The sequence below is a fragment of the Humulus lupulus genome, chromosome 4 (assembly GCF_963169125.1).
Source record: "Humulus lupulus chromosome 4, drHumLupu1.1, whole genome shotgun sequence".
Classification (NCBI taxonomy): domain Eukaryota; kingdom Viridiplantae; phylum Streptophyta; class Magnoliopsida; order Rosales; family Cannabaceae; genus Humulus; species Humulus lupulus.
In genome coordinates this window covers 73,764,775-73,785,839 of record NC_084796.1, presented here as the reverse complement: position 1 = coordinate 73,785,839, position 21,065 = coordinate 73,764,775, and the positions used below count along the sequence as shown (strand labels likewise).

At 39.8% G+C, this 21,065-nt stretch overlaps 1 non-coding gene across 1 annotated transcript; it reads left to right on the top strand.

Annotated features, from left to right (window-relative positions):
- The first annotated feature begins 3,395 nt into the window (after nt 1-3,395).
- LOC133833616 (small nucleolar RNA R71) lies at nt 3,396-3,502 on the top strand. The gene has a single exon (XR_009892987.1). It is a non-coding gene; the product is annotated as a small nucleolar RNA R71 (small nucleolar RNA).
- Nucleotides 3,503-21,065: the final 17,563 nt, after the last annotated feature.

Here is a 21,065-nt window from a genome sequence, read left to right as displayed (position 1 = left end):
CATTCAATTGAAAATAATTGTTCATCTGGAAAATTTTCATCAATTGACTCTTCTTTCGCACTATGCTCTTCTTCTTTTTCCAATCTAGATAAATGATCAGCAACTTGATTTTCTGTCCCCTTCTTATCACAAATTTCCATATCAAACTCTTTCAATAGTAAAACCCATCGAATTAGATGAGGTTTAGAATCCTTCTTAGTCATAAGATACTTAATAGCTGAATGATCTGTGTAAACTATGACCTTATTACCAATTAAATATGGCCTAAACTTGTCAAATGCAAAGAGTATTGAAAGTAATCCCTTCTCAGTGGTTGCAAAATTTAATTGAGCATCAACAAGGTTCGTCTAGCATAATAATTGTTCGAAATACCTTGTCAACTCGCTGTCCAAGAACTGCTCCTACGGCATAATCACTAGCATCACACATTAATTGGAAAGGAATTTCCCAATTTGGTGATATAATAATTGGAGCATAAACTAGTTTTTCCTTCAATGTATTAAACGCCTTTAACCACTCAAAATCAAAATCGAATACCACACCATTCATAAGTAAGGTAGATAAAGGCTTTTAAATTTTTGAAAAATCCTTTATAAACCTCATATAAAATCCAGCATGGCCCAAGAAGCTTTGAATCCCTTTAACAGACACTGGGGGAGGTAAATTTCATGTTGTTAATATCTTGGCCCTATCTACTTCAATTCCATGGCGTGAAATTTTGTGGCCCAAGAATATTCCTTCTGTCACCATGAAGTGACATTTCTCCCAGTTTCAAATTAAATTGGACTCCTCACATATCTTCAAAACTCTTTCCAAATTAAGTAAACATCCATCAAAGGAGGGTCCAAATACTGAAAAAATCATCCATAAAAATTTCAATACATTTTTCCACCATGTCCGAAAAAATTGACATCATACATCTTTGAAAGGTTGCGGAGGCATTGCATAACCCGAATGGCATCCTCCTAAAGGAAAATGTTCCATAAGGGTATGTGAAGGTAGTCTTTTCTTTATCCTCCGGTGCTATAGGAATTTGATGATATCCGGAATATCCATCCAAGAAACAGTAATAAGGATGGCCAGCCAATCTATCTAACATTTGATCAACGAAAGGTAAAGGAAAATGGTCTTTCCTAGTGGCTTTATTTAGTTTACGATAATCAATACAAATTCTCCACCCCGTCACCGTACGAGTTGGAATAAGTTCGTTATTATTATTTTTAACTACCGTCATGCCACCTTTCTTTGGAACTACCTGGACATGACTAACCCAAGTACTGTCAGATATTGGGTAATTTACTCCAGCATCCAACAATTTAAGAATTTCTTTCCTTACCACTTCTTTCATTGAAGGATTTAGCCTCCTTTGAGCATCAATACTAGGCTTACTATCCTCCTCCATTAACATACGGTGCTTTACTGTCTAAGGACTAATACATTTAATATCCACTAAAGTCCATCCAATCGCTAATTTGTGAGCCCTTAATACCTTCAGAAGTTTCTCTGCTTCAATCTCAGATAAAGACTATGAAATAATAACTAGGAGAGTGTCATTCTTACCTAAATAAGCATACTTAAGATGATCAGGTAAGGTTTTTAAGTCAAGAACTGGTGGCTTCTCAATGGATGGAAGAGGTCTCTCAAGCACTTTCCCTAATTCCTCATATTTCTTTTTATATATTTGCCTTGATTAATTCAACCACTTAACATACTCACCAGCTTTAGTACCAGCACACTCTTCAGGACTTTCTATCAGACTCAACTCCAATACACTAACATAAAAGCAACTGTCACTAGCTGAAGGATATTTCAAAGCTTTGAAAACATTAAAAATGACTTCATCTCCTTGTACTCTAAGCCTTAAGTCTCCTTTCTGAACGTCTATTAACGCTTGTCTCATGGCTAAAAATGGTCGTTCTAATACAATAGGCACATCCTCATCTTCCTCCATATCTAATACAATAAAGTCCGATGGGAAAATGAACTTATCTACCTTTACTATAACATCTTCTATAATACCTTTGGGATGTGTTAAAGAACGATCAGCTAATTGAATAGTAACAGTAGTTGGTCTAGCTTCCCCCAAACCAAGTCTTTTAAATACAGACAGCGACATTAAATTTATACTTGCACCTAAATCACATAAAGCTCTCTCACAATGACAGTTTCCAATAGTGCAAGGTATAGTAAAACTACTCGGATCTCTTAACTTTTGAGGAAGCTTCTTTTGAATAATTGCACTACACTCTTCAGTTAATGCAACGGTTTCATAATCCTCCATTTTTCTCTTATTAGACAAAATCTCCTTCATAAACTTCACATAACTAGGCATTTGTTCTAGAGCCTCTGCAAATGGGATGTTAATATGAAGTTTCTTAAATACTTCAAGGAATTTGGAGAATTGTTTGTCAAGATTAGGCTTTCGAAACCGTTGAGGATATGGATTTTTTGGTGTAGGCTCATAATATTTTGATTTTTTTTTGTTTTGGAAGGTCTTCAATAACCTCCTCTTAAATTCTACTAGTAACTTGTTGTTTCTCTGTATTCTTCCCTTTCTCTTCCACTGTAGGTCCATCATACTTAGTCCCACTCCTCAAAGTGACACCTTGACATTGTTCTTTAGGGTTTACCTCTGTGGAACTAGGCAAATTTCCTTGCTGTCTACTAGAGAACATTTGAGCCAATTGACCTATTTGTGTCTCCAAATTTCTGATGGAAGACCTTGCTCTGTCATGAATTTATTTAATTGGTCTGGCTGAATTGTTGGTGGGTTCATTTGAGGAGATGGTGGATGAGATGGGCGTGGGTTTGGATCATAATATGTTCTAGCATGTAATCCATAAGTTGGTTGATTAGGTTGTTGTTGAGGTGGGTACTGTGGATATTGTTGTTGTAACCCTTGATTATTTTTCCAAGACAGATTAGGATGATTTTTCCAAGCAGGTGTATAGGAATTTGAATAAGTATTGGGTGCGGGTCTTGAAAAATTACCTATAACCTGTGCTTGTTCCAAGGGCATATTGTTTACATCTGTTGACCAACTAGTTGTGCTCGTACATTGTTCATAAGAATGAGGTCCTCCACAAATCTCACAACTCATGACATTTTGTACTTTCATTGTTTGTGTGGTGAGATTAGTATGCTGCAGTTGTTTGGTTAGAGATGCTACTTGAGCAGTCAATAGCGCCATTGGATTAACTTCTAAGACTCCTGATACTTTCTTATTATCTCGCTCTGTAGGCCAATTATAATTATTGATATCCATCTCTTCCAACAGCTCATACACTTCATTAGCGCTTTTTCTCATACATGCTCCTCCTGATGCTGCATCTATAATCATTCTTATATTTCCCCCCAAACCATTGTAAAAAGTATGAACTACCAGCCGCTTTTCTATTCTATGATGTGAGCATCTCCTTTGCAATTCCTTAAATCATTCCCATGCATCATACAAAGACTCCCCATCCAATTGATCGAAGTTGTTAATCTCTCCTCTAATTCTGGCTGACCAGGCAGGAGGAAAATATTTACCAAGAAACTTCTGAGCCAAATCTTCCCAAGTAAGTATAGAATTGGCTTGTAAAGAATTCAACCAACTCTTAGCTTTGTCCCTTAGTGAAAATGGGAATAGCCTCAATCGTACAACATCGTTACTCTCCCCTTCATTTTAAATGTCGCACATAACTCCAAAAAATTTGTGATATGTAGATTTGGATCCTCATTCGGTAACCCCCCAAATTGTACACAGTTTTTCACCATCTGAATAGTTGAGGGTTTTATCTCAAAATTATTAGCCTCAATAGTTGGAGGATGAATGCTTGAATGTATCTCCGTAACAGTAGAGAGTACATAATTAATTAATGGTGGATCAGCTTCAGCTGCATTACCCATATTTGCATTATTGTTAACAACATTATTTGCGTTCTCAGCCATGGTAAAGTCCAGCCTTTTATTTATCTTACGATTCTTTCTACACGTTTTCTCAATTTCAAGATCTATTGGTATGATTTCCTTTTGTCTACTTCCTCGCATATACTAACAATTCTGGAAACACAATATAGCCTTGATCCAAATAAATATTAAAAAATAAAAAAAAAACCAAATTAGAAAAAATAACAATTAACTATGACATTTGGAAATTAAGTCCCCAGCAACATCACCAAAAAATTGATCGTGAAAATATATATACGCAAGTGCACGTAATCGATTCAAGTAATATATATGATAAGTAGAGTATCGTTCCCACAAAGACTATCTTCTAAGTACCACTAATTGTTCTTTTAATTTCTATTTGGCAATCAAAATCTAAATGAATTTATTTTAAAATTATAAAATAAAACTAAGAACAAGAATCACTAATGAAAAGATTTAAATCACTATTAAAAAGACCTAGGGTGTTAATTTCATCAACTTTTCATTCTACTAATTTTATTAATCAATTCTAAATTTCTTTCTTCCTATTCTAATAGCAGGTTAAAATAATTCGATTCCTATTCTTTTTCAAGATATAAGATCTCAACCTATATGCAGGTTTTCTACATCTCTGTGATAAACTTAAACATATAGAAGGCATTAAGCATGGAAACCTAATTACTATACAAGCCATACAGGTACTTTCGTCCAATATGTAACCTATGTCTATATAACGATAGCATATTCAATTCTCATCTTTCGAATTTTGAATCAAAATCATAAATCAAGCAAATATTGATCAGGTATTTACTAGCATTAAGCGAACATTATATAGATTAGAATAATGAAAAGAATCAATAGAACATCATAATAACATTAAATAGAAATCCAAGTGACTACATTAAACCCAAGATAAAAATTGTTTAGTTCATATCAGACATGACTAAATCAACAAAATAATTATTCAAAAACATAAGATTCATAAACTTCAAGAAGAAATAAAAATATGAAACTGTAGAATAGCTAGCCTAAGAACCACAATTAGTATCTAAAAATGTAATTAAAAACTGACCTAATTACTTAATCAAACCCTAAACACAAATTTATAGTAAAAAAAATTAAAAGAATCTGATTTTTTTCCTTGTGCGGGCCGTGACTTGGCCTTTTCTAGGTCGCGGCCTGTGTCTGTTTTAGGGCCTTTTCTTCTTTTTTAATGGTTTTAGGCGTCGCGACTCAAGAATCTCAAGTCGCGGCCCGTGTCTGAATTTCCCCTTAGTTAAGCCGCTGTTTCCCTCTTGAATCGCGACTTGTAAGCCCAAGTCGCGACATTATTTCCTTCCAGCAAGCATATGCACCTCTGACTTCACCTTGAGTCGCGACTCATAAGTCCATGTCGCGACTTTAATTAAAAAAAATTCTCAGATTTGATCGTTCAGCTCATCTCTTCATCAAAACATGTCCTTTAAGCATCCTTGGTATCATTTTTAGTCTAATAACCACCAAAAGCCTCGTTTTCCCAGCATTTTTTAATCTTTCTCGTTATTCATCACAACAACCTACAACAAAGACAAACAAAAGCATAATCTTTCACAAAACACACATAAAAACTCAAGATTACCACAAAAACACCATCTAAAATGACCATAAAATGAAGTTATCAGCGTTGGTAACCTTTTCAGTTCCAAAAGTCAACCCAATAGGGAACCATTATTCAATCTATAAGAAGGTATAGGTTCCATATCTATTAAACTACGTCCCCAGCCATATACATCATTGAGTCCCCAAAACAATTTTTCTTAGCTTGATCATTCTGACAAACCTTAACACATGAATCAAAGGATCAGATGACATATATAGGAGTTCATAGCAACCTCAGGATTAAGATCATCGTGTAAATGATCATCGTTTGATGTGTTTGATTACTACTATGAAACGGTGTTTAAATAAGTATTAACAAAATCACATCTGGTCCAGTTCTACATACTCTCAGCATGCAAAGTACCTCCACTAAAGTGTCCTATACTAGTAACCCGGATCTAGGTCACATGTATTCATAATACTAGTGGACCGTACTAGCAGTAATTAATATAAAGATTCCATAACTTTATTTTACTGCGAACTATTTAAGTTTATTATCTTAATCTTGATCTTCCCATACCAATATGAGATTAAGACCACATAAATAAACTTTGGAATTTCCTGATATTTGGACATAGTCTATATATATAATAATTCAATTCAATTACTTATTTCATTTAAAATATATGTCAACTACAATTCCTTTAAGGGCACTATTCCCAACATGTGTATCCTTAGCATACTTAATATTAGTCTGCCCACTTATGAGAACCATAGGGCGGTGCTGCCGAAATTTTTACATAAACGAAACAATGAAAATAGAGTAAATTAAATTATTTGTATACTACAAACCTGAATCAAATAGGTTCTTTACCCTTTTAGAAGTGGAGTGAAAAGGTTGATTAGGACACACACCACACATAGTCAATTCTACTTAATGATATTTTACTTTAGTACCATAGATGGTGATTGATAAGAGTTCGACGACAATGAGAAATCGACACGAAGATGCTTATTGGAACGGTCTCCAAGCCTTCTTGAGAATGGGAAAAGTTCATGTAGACTGCGACAGGAGGATCCCATGTCTGTATGTTAGATGTTTCAATGTAATACTGCAAAATGTGGATACGATGGAGGCTCATATCTTTGATTGGGGTTTTCAAGAAAATTATCAACAGTGAGTTTACCATGGGGAACCAGAATAGGTGTTCCCGATGAGGTAGTCGAGGAGAATGAATATATAAATGAGAAGAGAGATGTTGCTGATGATTTTATATTCCTAAAAAATGCTAACGAATGGGTTAGTATTACGACGAGTTGTTCGATGAGATTGAAGCTGAGTTGTTTTCAGGGTGAGATTGGATATCATTCGTAAACTTTTTGGCGAAGTTGATGCACATGAAAGTTAGAGGGAATTGACCTAACAACTCATTTGATGAATTGATAAAGTTACTGAAGTTTTCATTTTCGAAAGATAATAAAATCCATGCAGCACACTATGAGGCTAAAAAGAAACTAAGCAAGTTAGGATTGGGATACCAGTCAATCCTTGACTGTAAATATGACTGCTGCTTATTTTAAAATGAGCTTGCAAGTAAAAATTCATGTCCGGTGTGTGAGAGTATTAGATGGATCAATGAAAAGACGAGGGGGAAAAGAGTTCCACATAAGGTGATGTGTTATATTTCGCTGACTCCCAGAAAATGAATGTACAGTTTAAGGCATACAACGAATAACATGTTATGGAATCATACAAGGTGATCGAAAGATGATGGGGTGATGCATCATCCGGTTGATGAGTTTGCGTGGAAGGATTTCGACGCCACACATCCTGAGTTTGTAAAAGATCCCAAAAAATGTTTGTCTTGGCTTGGCTGCCGGTGGGTTTAATCCATTCGAGAACATGAGTCTTTCGTACGGTATGTGGCCTATGGAGTTGACAAACTATAATCTCCTACCCTGGTTGTGCATGAAGGAGGAGTATTTCATGTTTACTCTCCTTATTCCTCGGCCAAAATCACCAGGTAAGGACATGGATGTATTTTTGAGGTCATTGGTCGATGAGTTAAAAGAGTTGTTGAATAATGGGTGGATACAAGAGATGGCAGAAAAAACCAATTGTTCAAGATGCGTGCAACGCTCCTGTGGACAATTAATGATTTTCCTGCCCATAGTAGTTTGTCTGGTTGGAACAGGCGGGGATACAAAGTTTTTCCAATGTGCAATGAAGACACTTTGTCGATTCAAGTAATTGGAAAGACATCTTATGTCGGTCATAGGCACTTATTGAAAAAAAATCACAAGTATAGAAATGACACAGAATTCGACGGCAAAGTTAAGAGAAGAGGTCCTCCAACTTAGTTCACTTGTGAAGAAATCTTAGAACAAGTCAACAGTTTTTCTCCTCAAGTTCCTAGTAAACATGATATGTTTGGGGGTGTCAAGCGCAAACGAGATGCAGAAGAAAGTAACTGGAAAAAAAAAGTATCTTCTTTGAACTTGAATACTAGAGCTCAAACATGCTAAAACATAATATAGATGTGATACATGTTGAGACGTATGTGTGTGATAGTCTTCTTGGAACCTTCTTGGATAATGATAAGTCCAAGGACACTACTAATGCAAGACATGATCTAAAGAATATGGGAGTCAGGAAATCGTTGTGGATTTATGAAGGTGAAAACAAAAGATTATTAAAGTTGCATGCTCTGTATGTCTTGACAACTGATTAGCGACAAGAATTCCACCAAATTCTTAAAGGCATAAAACTCCCCGATGGATTTTGCTCTAATTTGAATAAGAAAGTAACTGGCAATGACTCTAACATTGTTGGGTTGAAGTCTCATGACTGTCATGTTATCATGCAACGTTTAATTGCAATTGTTTTTCGAAAGCTTCTCCTAAAATCCATAGAAAACACCATAATGAAATTTTGCAATTTCTTCAAACAATTATGCCCAAGGACACTTAACATAAACATTATGGAGAAGGCGAAAGATGACATGATTATAATTTTATGCAAGATGGAGTTGATTTTCCCTCCAGCATTCTTTGACATAATGATCCATTTTGTTTTGCACTTCCCGGACGATGCTATAATGGGAGGCCCTGTCTTTATGAGATGGATGTATCCTTTCGAAAGGTACATGAAAAAATTGAAAAGCTATGTGAGGAATAAAGCTTGTCTAGAAGGGTCCATAGCGGAAGGATATGTTGCAGATGAGGCTTTGACATTTTTCTCCATGTATTTCAAAGGTGTGGAAACAAAATTTAATAAGCCTGACCGGAATGAAGATATACCTTATGTGGATCGATATCTCATAGTGTTTCAATCTCAGTGTCGTCCACTCAGTAGGGAACTCATGTGTCACTCAACGAGAAGACTTAGAACACAGTTGAGTGGTTTATTATGGAGAACTCTCCTGACTGAGGAGTATTTAGAGTATGTTAATTAAACTTTAATATTCTCATTCTTCATATTCAAATATGTTTCATCTTTAAAATCATTTATGTATGTTAATACACAGGGAACACCTTGTTGATGTTCAAGAAAGGGATCTAGATAATGATCATGAACTGTTACAAAAGAAAAAATTTCGTTCGTGGTTTCGTAAGAAGGTAATTTCTACTTATCAAGGTGTTTACTACTAAGTTTTTTAATCTAGTCATTGAAATTTATCATTTTAATATTATTTTTTTCGTGGTTTAGATATATGACTTGCACCAGCATTGGTCATTAGGTTACGGGGATGAATTGCTAGCTTTAGTATCTGGGTATGTTTTATTAGCCTACTCATATGAGGCATGTATATTGAATGGGGTTCAATTTCTCACACACAATCGAGATTGAAATCGCACCACACAAAAATATTGAGTGTCTGTTGTTGTGACAAAATGTTTTAACTATTATGGGCAACTAGAAGGAATACCAGAATTGTCTTTTTCTGGTGCCTATCCTGCAGTGTTGTTTCGATGTAAATGGTTCAACAAGGATCTGAAAAAGAAGAAAACATTTACTGAAAATAACATCACTAGTATCAATGTCGCCGATGAGTGGTATAGAGATGAACCATTTATACTTGCTAGTCATGCAAAACCGGTTTTATATATCAATGTTCTCGTTAGAAGACAGGATTGGAAAATAGTTCAAGAAGTGAATCAACATCAAGTTTGGGACATTCTAGATGACCCATAAATGATTAGCGACATTGATGTTGTGCACGACACTAATTCAACAAATTTTGTATTGACTGTCGACCTTGGAGAATTTGTTGTGCAACAATCTGATCAACCAGCAACACATGCTGAAACCCCTTAGCGGCCTTCCTTAGTTATCCAATATAATGAAGATTTTATTAATGACGACAAAGATGATATGTTGGAACACTTAGAAGAAGTAGATGACAATAATGAATTGCTTATCAACCTTAGTGATGACAATGTCTAGCATTTGTCTCCATTAGATGTAAACTTAATCAATGATGATAGTGATTATTCTACTTAGATGTTTGTATCTTTGTTTGTAAAACTTTATATTAAGAAATAAGATATATGTACAGTTCTTCCAATAATTTAAATATAAACCTGAATGTTTAAACTAACCAACAAATTTTTTATACTTAGTATAAAAATTTCATTAGATGTGGCGCGAGCGCACGATGGAGATCCTGGCGGTGACCCTCCCCCAGAGCCTATTAGGATTCCCACTTCATGTGAGTCACGTAATTTTTTCTCTTTTTCTATCTTACCCACTATTAGGTTTCTATCTTACTTAGTTTTTATACTTAAGGCTCAATACATCTTGTGCCCCTCAGGTCCTGTCATCACTATGCCAACGTCGGCTCCTCCTTCGTTAGATGCCCCGTCTACATGGAGGCTCCATTCTTCAGGCTGCTTTTCCCCTTCGCCCACCGGTTCATTCTATTCTACTTCTCCCTCCTCATGGGGTCAGCGTGCAAACTTGACTATAAAGTCTGCAAGTACTTGCCCATTGATTGAGGTCCTTGGGGTGTAAGTGATGTCAAATTGACTTAATTTAATCGACCACTTTAATAACCTTCCCGAAGTTTTCGGTTTGAGCAAGACTTGGCGCAAAGGGGTGTTGGTGAGCACCTTGACAGCATGAGCATGAAAATAGGGCCTCAGCTTTTGAGAAGCCACTATCAAGGCATATGCCAACTTTTCTATTTCTGCGTATCGGTTTTCTGCGTCTACCAACCACTTGCTCACATAGAACATGGGTTGCTAATGCTTCTTTTCTCCTTTGACCAAGGCGGCACTTATAGCATGCTCTGATATAGCTAAATACAAGTATAATTTTTCCCATTTTTTGGCTTGGCCAAAAAGAGTGGTTTTCCAAGGTGTTCCTTTAGCTTAGTGAAGGCTTCCTGACAATCATCATCTCAAGCGAACTTTTTGCTCCTTTTTAGGATGTTGAAGAAAGGGAGGCATTTGTCAGTGGATCTGGGCATGAACCTATTGAGGGCTGCTACTCTCCCTGTTAAGCACTGAACCTCCTTCTTGCTTTGTGGTGGGCTCATTTCCACCAATGCCTTGATTTTGTCAGGGTTGGCCTCAATACCTTGGGAATTCACCATAAAACCCAAGATCTTCCCCGATGAAACTCTGAAGGTGAACTTGAGAGGGTTTAGCTTCATTCTGAATTTTCAGAGGGTGCTGAACATCTCACTGAGGTCGTTTGTGAGCTCTTCTGCCTTCTTTGTCTTTACCAGCATACCGTCCACGTATAATCCATATTCCTCCCTATTTGATTTGCAAACATTCTGTTCACCAGCCTTTGATAAGTAGCACATGCGTTCTTTAAACCAAGAGGCATCACTTTCTAGCAATAAAGCCCCTTGTCTGTTATAAACGAAGTGTTCTCTTCATTGGCCAGGTTCATGGGTATTTGGTTGTACCCGGAATATGCATCCATGAAGCTAAGTAGCTCTTGTCCCACCGTGGCGTCTACTAACTGGTCTATCCTAGGAAGTGGAAAGCTATCCTTAGGTCAGGCTTTATTGAGGTTAGTAAAGTCCACATATGTCCTCCACTTTCCATTGGGCTTTGGGACTAAAATGGGGTTTGATACCCATATTGGATAGAATGCTTCTCGGATAAACCCATTTGTCTTCAACTTGTCAACCTCCTCTTTTAAGGCCACATATCATTTTGGGTCTAGTGCTCTCTTTTTCTGCCTTACAGGCCTTGCTTTTGGGTTAATGTTTAAGTGATGACACATGATTGACGGGTCTATTCCTACCATGTCCTCATGACTCCAGGAAAATACGTCGAGGTTGCCTTTCAGAAATTCTACCATCTTCTCCTTCATGATACCTAGAAGATTTCGTCCTACCTTCAACTTTCTCAACGGATCATTCATGACTGTGACTTCCTCCAACTCCTCTACTGGCTCGACTCTGGGTTCTTCCGTGACTCGCGGGTCCAAGTCGTGCGGGTTTGTGCCTTCATGCACAACCATTGCCATAGGCACTGATGGCTTTATGGCCGTGCGGAGGGATGTGTTATAACATTCCCTCGCTTCCTTCTACTCTCCTTTCACGCTTGCTATTCCCCCGGGAGTTGGGAAATTCATAGCTAAGTGGTACACAGAAGTTATTTCCTTCTACTCTCTTAGGGAGGGTCTCCCTAATACCACATTGAAGGCTGAGGTGCAATCTACCATGACAAATTTTTCCATTATGGTGGTTTGTCTGGGTTGTTCTCCCATGGTGAGGGCTAACTCAATTGCCCCTAGGGGCTGTATTGAATCTCCTATAAATCCATAAAGGGAGGTATTGCAAAGCTTTAGGTGTCAGATGTTTAGTCCCCTTTTCTCCAAAGCGAGGCGATATAGGATGTCCACAGAGCTTCCATTATCCACCAAGACTTGATGCACCCTCATGTTTGCAAACTGGACAGTCAACACCAAGGGGTCATTATGAGGGAAATGTGCACCCCGTTCATCTTCTTCGGTGAAGGCTATCGAGTCATTCTCGCCCTTAAAACTCTTCAGGGGACGTTGCTCCAAACTTAAGATGCACGGTGGACTTCATCTGGACTCCCTGGCATATTTGTCTCGCCCCTTCCTTGATTCGCCTCTGAATCCTGACCCTTCGAAGATGGTCCTGACTTCTCCTTGTACTTCTGGGGCTACCTCTCATGCCCGTGGCGAGGATACTTCTTCTTCTGGTCTTTGGTTCTCTTTGCAGACGTACCTGCCAAAATGTCCTCTGCGTATAAGCTCTTTGATTTCTATTTTTAAATGGGTGCATTCTGCGGTGGTGTGATCGATATCTTTATGATGCTGGCAGTATTTACTGGGGTCTCTCTTTGATCGGTCTTTTTTCATTGGCGGGGGCCTTTTGAAAGGGACTTGGTTTTCATTCGTGACGAAGATATGTTCCCTAGCGTGGGTGAGGTCAGTATAAAAGGTGTAGGGGCCCTACGTGTGCTCATCATTGCACTGGGGCTTCCGAGGCCGATCATCTTTTGTCCCTTCATAGACCCTCTTCATCTTTGCACCGTTTTGGCTTTCCCGGATTAAGGGTTTTGGTGGGGACCGTTCTTTTCTGGCCTTAAGGCACTCGTGACCATCCTCTACAAGAATATATTTATGTGCACGCTCGTAGAAATCCTCCAAATCTGTGACCTCTCTCTTGAGCATGTTATCCCATAACTTACTTCCCGGGTGCACTCCAGCCGTGATGGCCTTTTTTAGCTCCCTATGGATCAAGCTCCCTACCTTGGCTGCCTCCATATTGAACCTGTGGAAGTAGCTCTTTAGACTCTCATTTTCTCCCTGTTTTACGTTAGCGAGGCTGGTGCCCGGCATTGTGTAATCACACACGGCGTGATGTTGCTGAAGAAATTCATCAGAGAATTATTGCCAAGACCTAATGGACCCTAACCACAGTCTTTTGAACCATTTGTACGCAGGTCCTTTAAACGTGACAGCAAATCAATGGCATCTGACCCCACTATTAATCCCCCTTAATTTCATCAGATCGTTAAATTCATCCAGATAGTACTTAGGATCTGTATTTCCTTCCTATAGGGTCATATGAGGTTCCCTGAAGTTGGCTGGAAGCCAGATGGCTTGGATTTCCTTAGTGAAGGGTGATTCATGGTCGAACTCATCATCGACGGCTTGTCCTCCAAATGCGGTGACTATCTTGCTCCAGAGGCTCCTCATTTTTGTGTCTAGGTCTTGTCTCCTCTTGTTCAAGGAGTCTCTTAACATGGATGGGTTAGTGTTTCCCTTTCTTTTGTCTTCCTAGGGCGCCATAGGAGGTGTAGTCCTTTTATTTGCCCTTTTCTTGTTGAGCTCTTCCCGTAAGTCTGAGGGTGTTTTCTTTGAAGTGACTTCGACTTCGTTACGAGGGTCAGCGTTGTTCTTCTGAATTGGCCTCTAGGGCTGCTTCGTTTGTCCGAGACGTTCACACTGCTTTGTCTGGGGGGTATTACTAGTGGAGAATCGAGTCCTCCAATCATCCACTGGGACTGTGGTTTCTGCCCCCTCTAGCCTCTCTCTTTTCTCCTAGGGAGAGATATGTTTAATTTCCCTTGTAGCAGGTCAATCAACACCTCTTGCATGTTCTCTAAGGTGGTTTCTAGCCTTTGGTTCTTACGGTGCAGTTCGTGTATCTCCTCTTCGTAAAATCAAGATCTAGAACTCGAGCTCACGGAATGGACTCGGGGATTCTTGTCGGGCCTACGCATCGATGGGCCTGGATCTTGTCGGCCGGAGTTCGGCACCTGCGGCAGCCTTGGGGGTGAGAACTCACCGGCATCTCTCGCAGGGGCAGCTATTGACCTTGGACGATTCTCATCAGGTGGAACGGTCAGGGATGAGGCCTCCCTTTCATCTTCGTGAACCCTGGGCTCCTTTGGGGCATCCACATTTTTGGGTGGAGGAGGATTCTTCATGGAGGCTTTCAGCTAATCTCCATCAAGGTAGACCTCCACCTCTCATGGCTCTCTCAATTGTTTAGAACATCTCGGCATTTTTTCCCTGCCGAAATCAATGGAAGAACGGTGGCTTGGCACTTATCCTTCCCACAGACAGCATCAAACTGTTGATGGTGAGAACTCGTCAATGAAGTTAAGTTAGAAAAAATCAAAGTATATAGCTTAAAAATGAAAACCTTCACGGATCTAATAAAAAACTTAGAAAATAGTTGCAGAAAGAAAATGGTGAAAAGTACTTGTATTTCTCTTGGTATAAAGCTACAATGTTTTTCCAACCCCCTTCAATGATGAAGGCTCTAACGACCCCTAATACATTGTGGTCCCAGAGGACCAGATTGTACAAAAGTACATTGTCAGGGAAGTGGCATCAGAGGTAGTGACACAGGTGGTTGTGGTGTTGGCTCCAGTATAGGGTCAGAGTTTGTGGGAGAACCTCCACCTTAGTACTCGATTGTGCCTCCACTACTCGCCTAGTACGAGTGTCAGAGATTGGCTGGTGAGGACCACAATAGATATCTCACTCGTACAACCACTACTTGTCTGGCGTGGACATTGTGTCCATACTCTAACTCCTTTTGGTTTGTAAGTGCACTCTGTACCTCTTCTGACTTCTCATCAAATCGCTATGAGGCCTTCCCTATCCTTCCTTTAATGTGTGCTAAAGATATCCTCGACTTTTACATCTTATTATACCCACAGGAAGAAAGGTGCCTAGTTGGTGGCGCTTATCTCAGGGCAAGAGATGAGGCCTCTTCAATGAGGCTTGCTACGTATGCGATAAGACTTGACACCCATGTGTGAGACCAATGCCCCGTGACCCCCATGTGCGAGGCGCAGGTGCAAGGTGGCAAGGACCCATGCAATGGCCGTGCCTCATGAGACGGTGATGGCACAAGGCACGTTGGGGCGGCTGTGTCTTGCGAGGCTCCTAAGGGCGAGAGGCCTCGCTACACTTGCCTCCTTGCGACATGGACCCAAGAATGCGAGGTGAAGGCATGATGGCCTCGCGAGAATATGGTGGCCCGAGGGCCTCGCGGACTCATAGGCGCATGAGGGCCTTGTGTGGCACACCTTCTGGGTGTGTGTGATTGCCTCGCGAGAAAATGGTGCCCCGAGGGCCTCAGGGAGGCGTAGGAGCATGAGGGCCTCGCATGGGCGTGCGTGATTGCCTCACGAGAAGATGGTGGCCCAAGGGCCTCGCGGAGGCGTAGGCGCATGAGGGCCTTGCGTGGCATATCTCCTGGGAGCATGTGATGGCCTCGCAAGAAAATGGTGGCCCGAGGGCCTCGCGAAGGTGTAGGCACATGAGGGCCTCGCGTGGCACACCTCCTGGGCACGCGTGATGGCCTCACAAGAAGATGGTGGCCTGAGGGCCTCGCGGAGGCATATGCGCATAAGGGCCTCGCGTGGCACACTTCCTGGGCACGTGTGATGGCCTCGCGAGAAGATGGTGGCTCGAGGGCCTTGCAGAGGCGTAGGAACATGAGGACCTCACGTGGCATATCTCCTAGGTGCATGAGGCATGAGACGGGGGTCCCGTGTGGCGCACCTGCTGGGTACGCAAGGCACTGGGTTGAGATGTCGCGTCGGTAACAGGGCTCGTTTGTCAAGGCTTCCCGATATAAGCCTATGGACGTAAACACAGGTATGTACTTAGGCATTTATGGGACCATATCACGTGATTTGGATCTTTGACAAGTATGGAACTTTTGAGCATCCTTAGAGATCTCTATCATTTAACACCTTAAACCAAACTAAAAGGAAACCATCATTTCACTTCTTCATCAGAAGCTATAGATGTTCATATCTATGATTAACACTCCCACTCAATTATACTACCGAGTTCCCAAGATGTAAGTATGGGCTAGTTCGTAGGGTAAGCTGGTAATGAACAAGTCAAAAAACTCAAATAATACAATCAGTTAGAATACTAACCATTCATAAATGAGATTGAATTGACCTATGGTCAACTATATGATATGACTAGAATAGATAATAACGATATATTTACTTATCTTATCAAATGTCAATATCAGTCCTGTCCAATGTAACAACTACATCCGATCTTATCTACTTTGCTAATGTTCTAGAAGAACATAACACCACAATGTGTAAGTAGATCATATCATAGATTGGCAAGTCAATGTAAATCCTGTGCACTGACTAATCTTAGGACTAACTTTTTTTAAACATATAATCATATTTATATTCCACTGTGATTACGTCACTATAAATATGATAAGCTATATGCTCGGGATTTAATATAAATTTATATTAAACAAATAATCATGAAAATAAAACATGTCAGCAAAGTGATTGACCAAGTCAAAAAATGATTTCTATTCTTTTATTGAAAATAAAATGAGATTACAAAGAAATTTTGTTTTAATTAGGGCATAAAACCCCAACAAACTCCACTTGCACTAATTGAAACTAATGCCTTAATTCTACTAATCCCATTTCATTGATATGCTTATCAAATGTAGCTTCTGGTAGTGTCTTTGTAAACGGATCTGGAAGATTGTATTCAGTTGCAATCTTCATAACCTTCACATCTCCCCTGGACACATATTCTCGAATAATGTGATACTTCCATTCTATATGCTTACTCCTCTTGTGACTACGAGGTTCTTTCGAGTTGGCTATCGCTCTTGTATTGTCACAAAACAACACAAGCAGTTTATCCATTTCTGGAATAACACCAAGATTCGAGTAGAACTTCTTTAGCTAGAATATTTCCATAGCTGCTTCTGACGCGGCTATGTACTCAGCCTCCATGGTGGAATCTAAGATTGTAGACTACTTTACGCTTCTCCATATCACAGCTCCATCCCCAAGAGTAAGCACCATTCCAGAAGTAGACTTCCTGTCATCGACATCAGTCTGAAAATCTGAAGCAGTGTAGCCTATAGGGTTCAGAACACCACCCTTGTAGACTAACATATAATCCCTAGTCCGCCTTAAATACTTCAGGATATGCTTAACTGCTATCCAATGTTCCGGTCTTGGGTTTGACTGATACCTGCTCACTACTCCCACTGCATAGCAGATATCTGGTCTAGTACATAACATGGCATACATCAGACTTCCAACTGCAGATGCGTAAGGAACTTTTCTCATTGCATCCTCCTCTTCAGAAGTCTGAGGAGACTGCTTCTTTGAAAGATGAATTCCATGGCGGGATGATAAATGTCATTTCTTGGAATTTGTCATTGAGAAACGTTCAAGCACTTTATCTATGTAAGCTGCTTGAGATAGAGCTAAGAGTTTGTTCTTTCTATCCATAATGATCTGGATACCTAGAACATAACTAGCTTCACCCAAATCCTTCATTTCGAATTTAGTGCTCAGCCAATTGTTCACATCTAATAATTTATTAACATTGTTTCCAATGAGTAAGATATCATCTACATAAAGAACCAGAAATCCCACTATTTCATTTGCCTTCAGTTGGTAAACACAGGGCTCATCAGTATTTTGTTCAAAGCCATAGGATTTGATTATTTCATCAAAACCTAAGATTCCAGGAATGAGAAGCTTGCTTAAGTCCATAAATGGATCTATTCAACTGGCAAACTTTTCCTTCTTGTCCACCTACTTTAAATCCTTCTGGCTGTTCCATATAAATTACTTCATCAAGCTTTCCATTAAGAAAAGTTGTCTTGACGTCCATTTTCCAGATCTCATAGTCGAGAGCAGCTGCTATGGATAGGAGGATGCGAATGTACTTGAGCATGGCTACCGAACTAAAAGTTTCCTCATAGTTCACGCCTTCTCTTTGGGTATAACCCTTTTCCACTAATTGAGCTTTATAAGTCTCGATATTTCCATCAACACCTTGTTTCTTCTTATAGATCCACTTGCACCCAATGGCCCTAAAGTCACTAGGTGCTTCCATAAGATCCCAGACGCAATTTGCGTATATGGACTCCATTTCCTGTTTCATGGCTTTGAGCCATAGTTCCTTTTCAGGGCTAGCCATTTCCTGTTCGATCACTTGTGTCACCAATAACCATATTGGTTTCACCATCCAACATAGCGAACTGGGTTCCTAGAAACCCTCCCACTACAACGAGGCTCCGTGACTGTTTGCTCAGGAACAGTGGTACTTTCTTCATTTAAATCGACTTGCATCGGTTGGATATGAAGAGTGGGAATTTCATCATCAACTTGTGTTGATGATGATAGAACAATGGTTAGAGTCAAATCTTTAGCCATCTCCTCTAAAACTAATTTGCTGTGAGGTTTGAAGTTTTGGACATAATCATTTTCCATAAAATTAGCATTCATAGAAGTAAACACTTTCTTTTTTGAATGACTATAGAAAAGTCCACCCTGAGTACCTATAGGATAGCCAACAAACATGCAAACTTCAGTTTGTGGTTCTATCTTTCCTTCCTTTTTCCTCAGGACATGGGTGGGACACCCTGAGATTCTATAATGGCATAAACTAGGTTCACGACCATTCCAGCATTCTGAAGGTGTTTTGTGGTTTGATTTAGACAGCAAGACATTGAGAATTTCATTCGCAGTTTCAATTGCATGTCCCCAGAACGAAGTTGGTAGAGTTGAGTAACTAAGCATGCATCTAACAATTTCTAATAAAGTTCTATTCCGGCGTTCTGCTACACCATTTTGTTGTGGAGTACCTAGGGCAGTAAGTTGTGATAAAATCCAAAGTTCAGTTAAATGAACTTGGAACTGCATATCCAAATATTCTCCATCCCTATCAGATCGCAAGATCTTTAACATTTTACCTAATTAATTCTAAGCCATCGCTAGGAATTCCTTAAACTTTGAAAATGTTTCTGATTTCCTATGCATTAGGTAAAAACATGAGTATCTAGAGTAATTGTTAATGAAAGTGACGAAATACTCAAAACCACCCCTCAAAGGTCCACAAACATCTAAATGCACAAGTCCAAGTGGTTCTTTGGCCCTATGACCCTCTGCAGAGAATGGACACTTGGTCAGTTTGCCTTCTAGACAAGATTCACATATAGGTAATTCACCTAAGGTGAGTTCCCCCAAAGGTTCTTCCTTCGTAAGTCTTTGAATCCTATCATAGCCAATGTGACCTAGTCTCAAGTGCCATAAATACGTCATATTATCGTTATCGGTCTTTTGACATTTATTGGTCCTAGGTTTAGCTTCTATGAATAAATCATTGTTAAGAGTGAGGGGTTCGTTAGGTCACAGAATATAAAGCTCGTTTTCCAAACATGCAATACACAATTGTGATCCATTGAAGGAAATAGATATATTAGAACTTGTGAAAGCTTCGCAAATGGAAGTTACTAGACTGAAAGTCATCAAAGTGGTAGATTCGAGGGCGATCTGAGAAATCAACTGAGTTCAGCATAAAGTCCTCAATACGATTCACAACCTGATTTGCGTGATCGTCTAAATTCGCAGAGAAGAAATCCATCTCGGAATGAAGATGTTAGTTATACTCGACAAGAGGGAGGTCCTTCCATAGTACATGATAATGGGAATGCCCCACCAAACCAAGCTCGAGCTTGGAGGGACAATAACCCATCAAACGTGTACGATAGGATGGGAGCTGTTGAACAGCCCCTAGATAACCTAGGGACCAGAGACAAAACCCTAGAGAGCCTAGCTCTGATGGAAGAGCAAATGAAGAGGCTTTTATCTGGAAAAGATAAAGACGATTGCGACTCAGAGGATGAGCTCGAGCCTTTCGCTCCAAATATTGTGACGGCCACGTATCCGATAGGCTTCAGAATGCCACACTTGTCAAAGTTTGATGGAGATGGAGATCCGTCAGACCACCTCAGAATTTTTAACACCATGATGATGGCCCACAATGTCAGGCTCAACCTAAGGTGAATTTTGTTCCCTTCAACTCTGATCGGGCCAGCCAGGCAGTGGCTTAAATAATACAAGAGGCATTCTATAAGTTCATTGAAGAAGTTTTCTTCTGACTTCAAAAAAGCATTATGGGCTTCCCAAATAGCTCGGGTTAAGGCTGATTCATTAGCCAATGTAAAGCAGCAACCTGGGGAAACATTGAAGGCATATCTAAGTAGATTTGCCAATGTTGCTGCACAAGCTAGGGATGCCGATGACAACTCCAAGCTCATGGCAATGAGGACAGGAATCCTTGTTGGGGGCGACCTGTGGCAAGAATTATAGAGAAAGGGAGTTAATAGTGTGGATGAGTTCTTGGAACGAACTCAAAGATGGACTAACCTGGAAGAGGCCCGAGCTTCCATCGCAGGAACCAGCCAAATCCCTGTCCAGCCCGTTGGAGCGGTAATGGATGTTGCAGCTACGACTCAAACTGTTGCCCAGAATAACCAAGGGGGGAATAACAAAAGGAAGGGAAATGGTGAGGGCGAATAGGGTGGAACAAAGAAAAATAAGTCTGGGGAGAAATTCAAGCCTGTTTACGCCACTTATACCGATCTCATGGATACTAGGGAGCGCATCTTCCTAGCAAATTCTACTCCCCTTCCATGGAAAAAGCCAGAATTGTTGAAAAATCAAAGAGCGAAGAGAGATCCTTCGAAATTTTTTCAATTTCATAATGATATTGGTCATAACACTGATGACTGTGATAGCTGAAGGATGAGATCGAAACT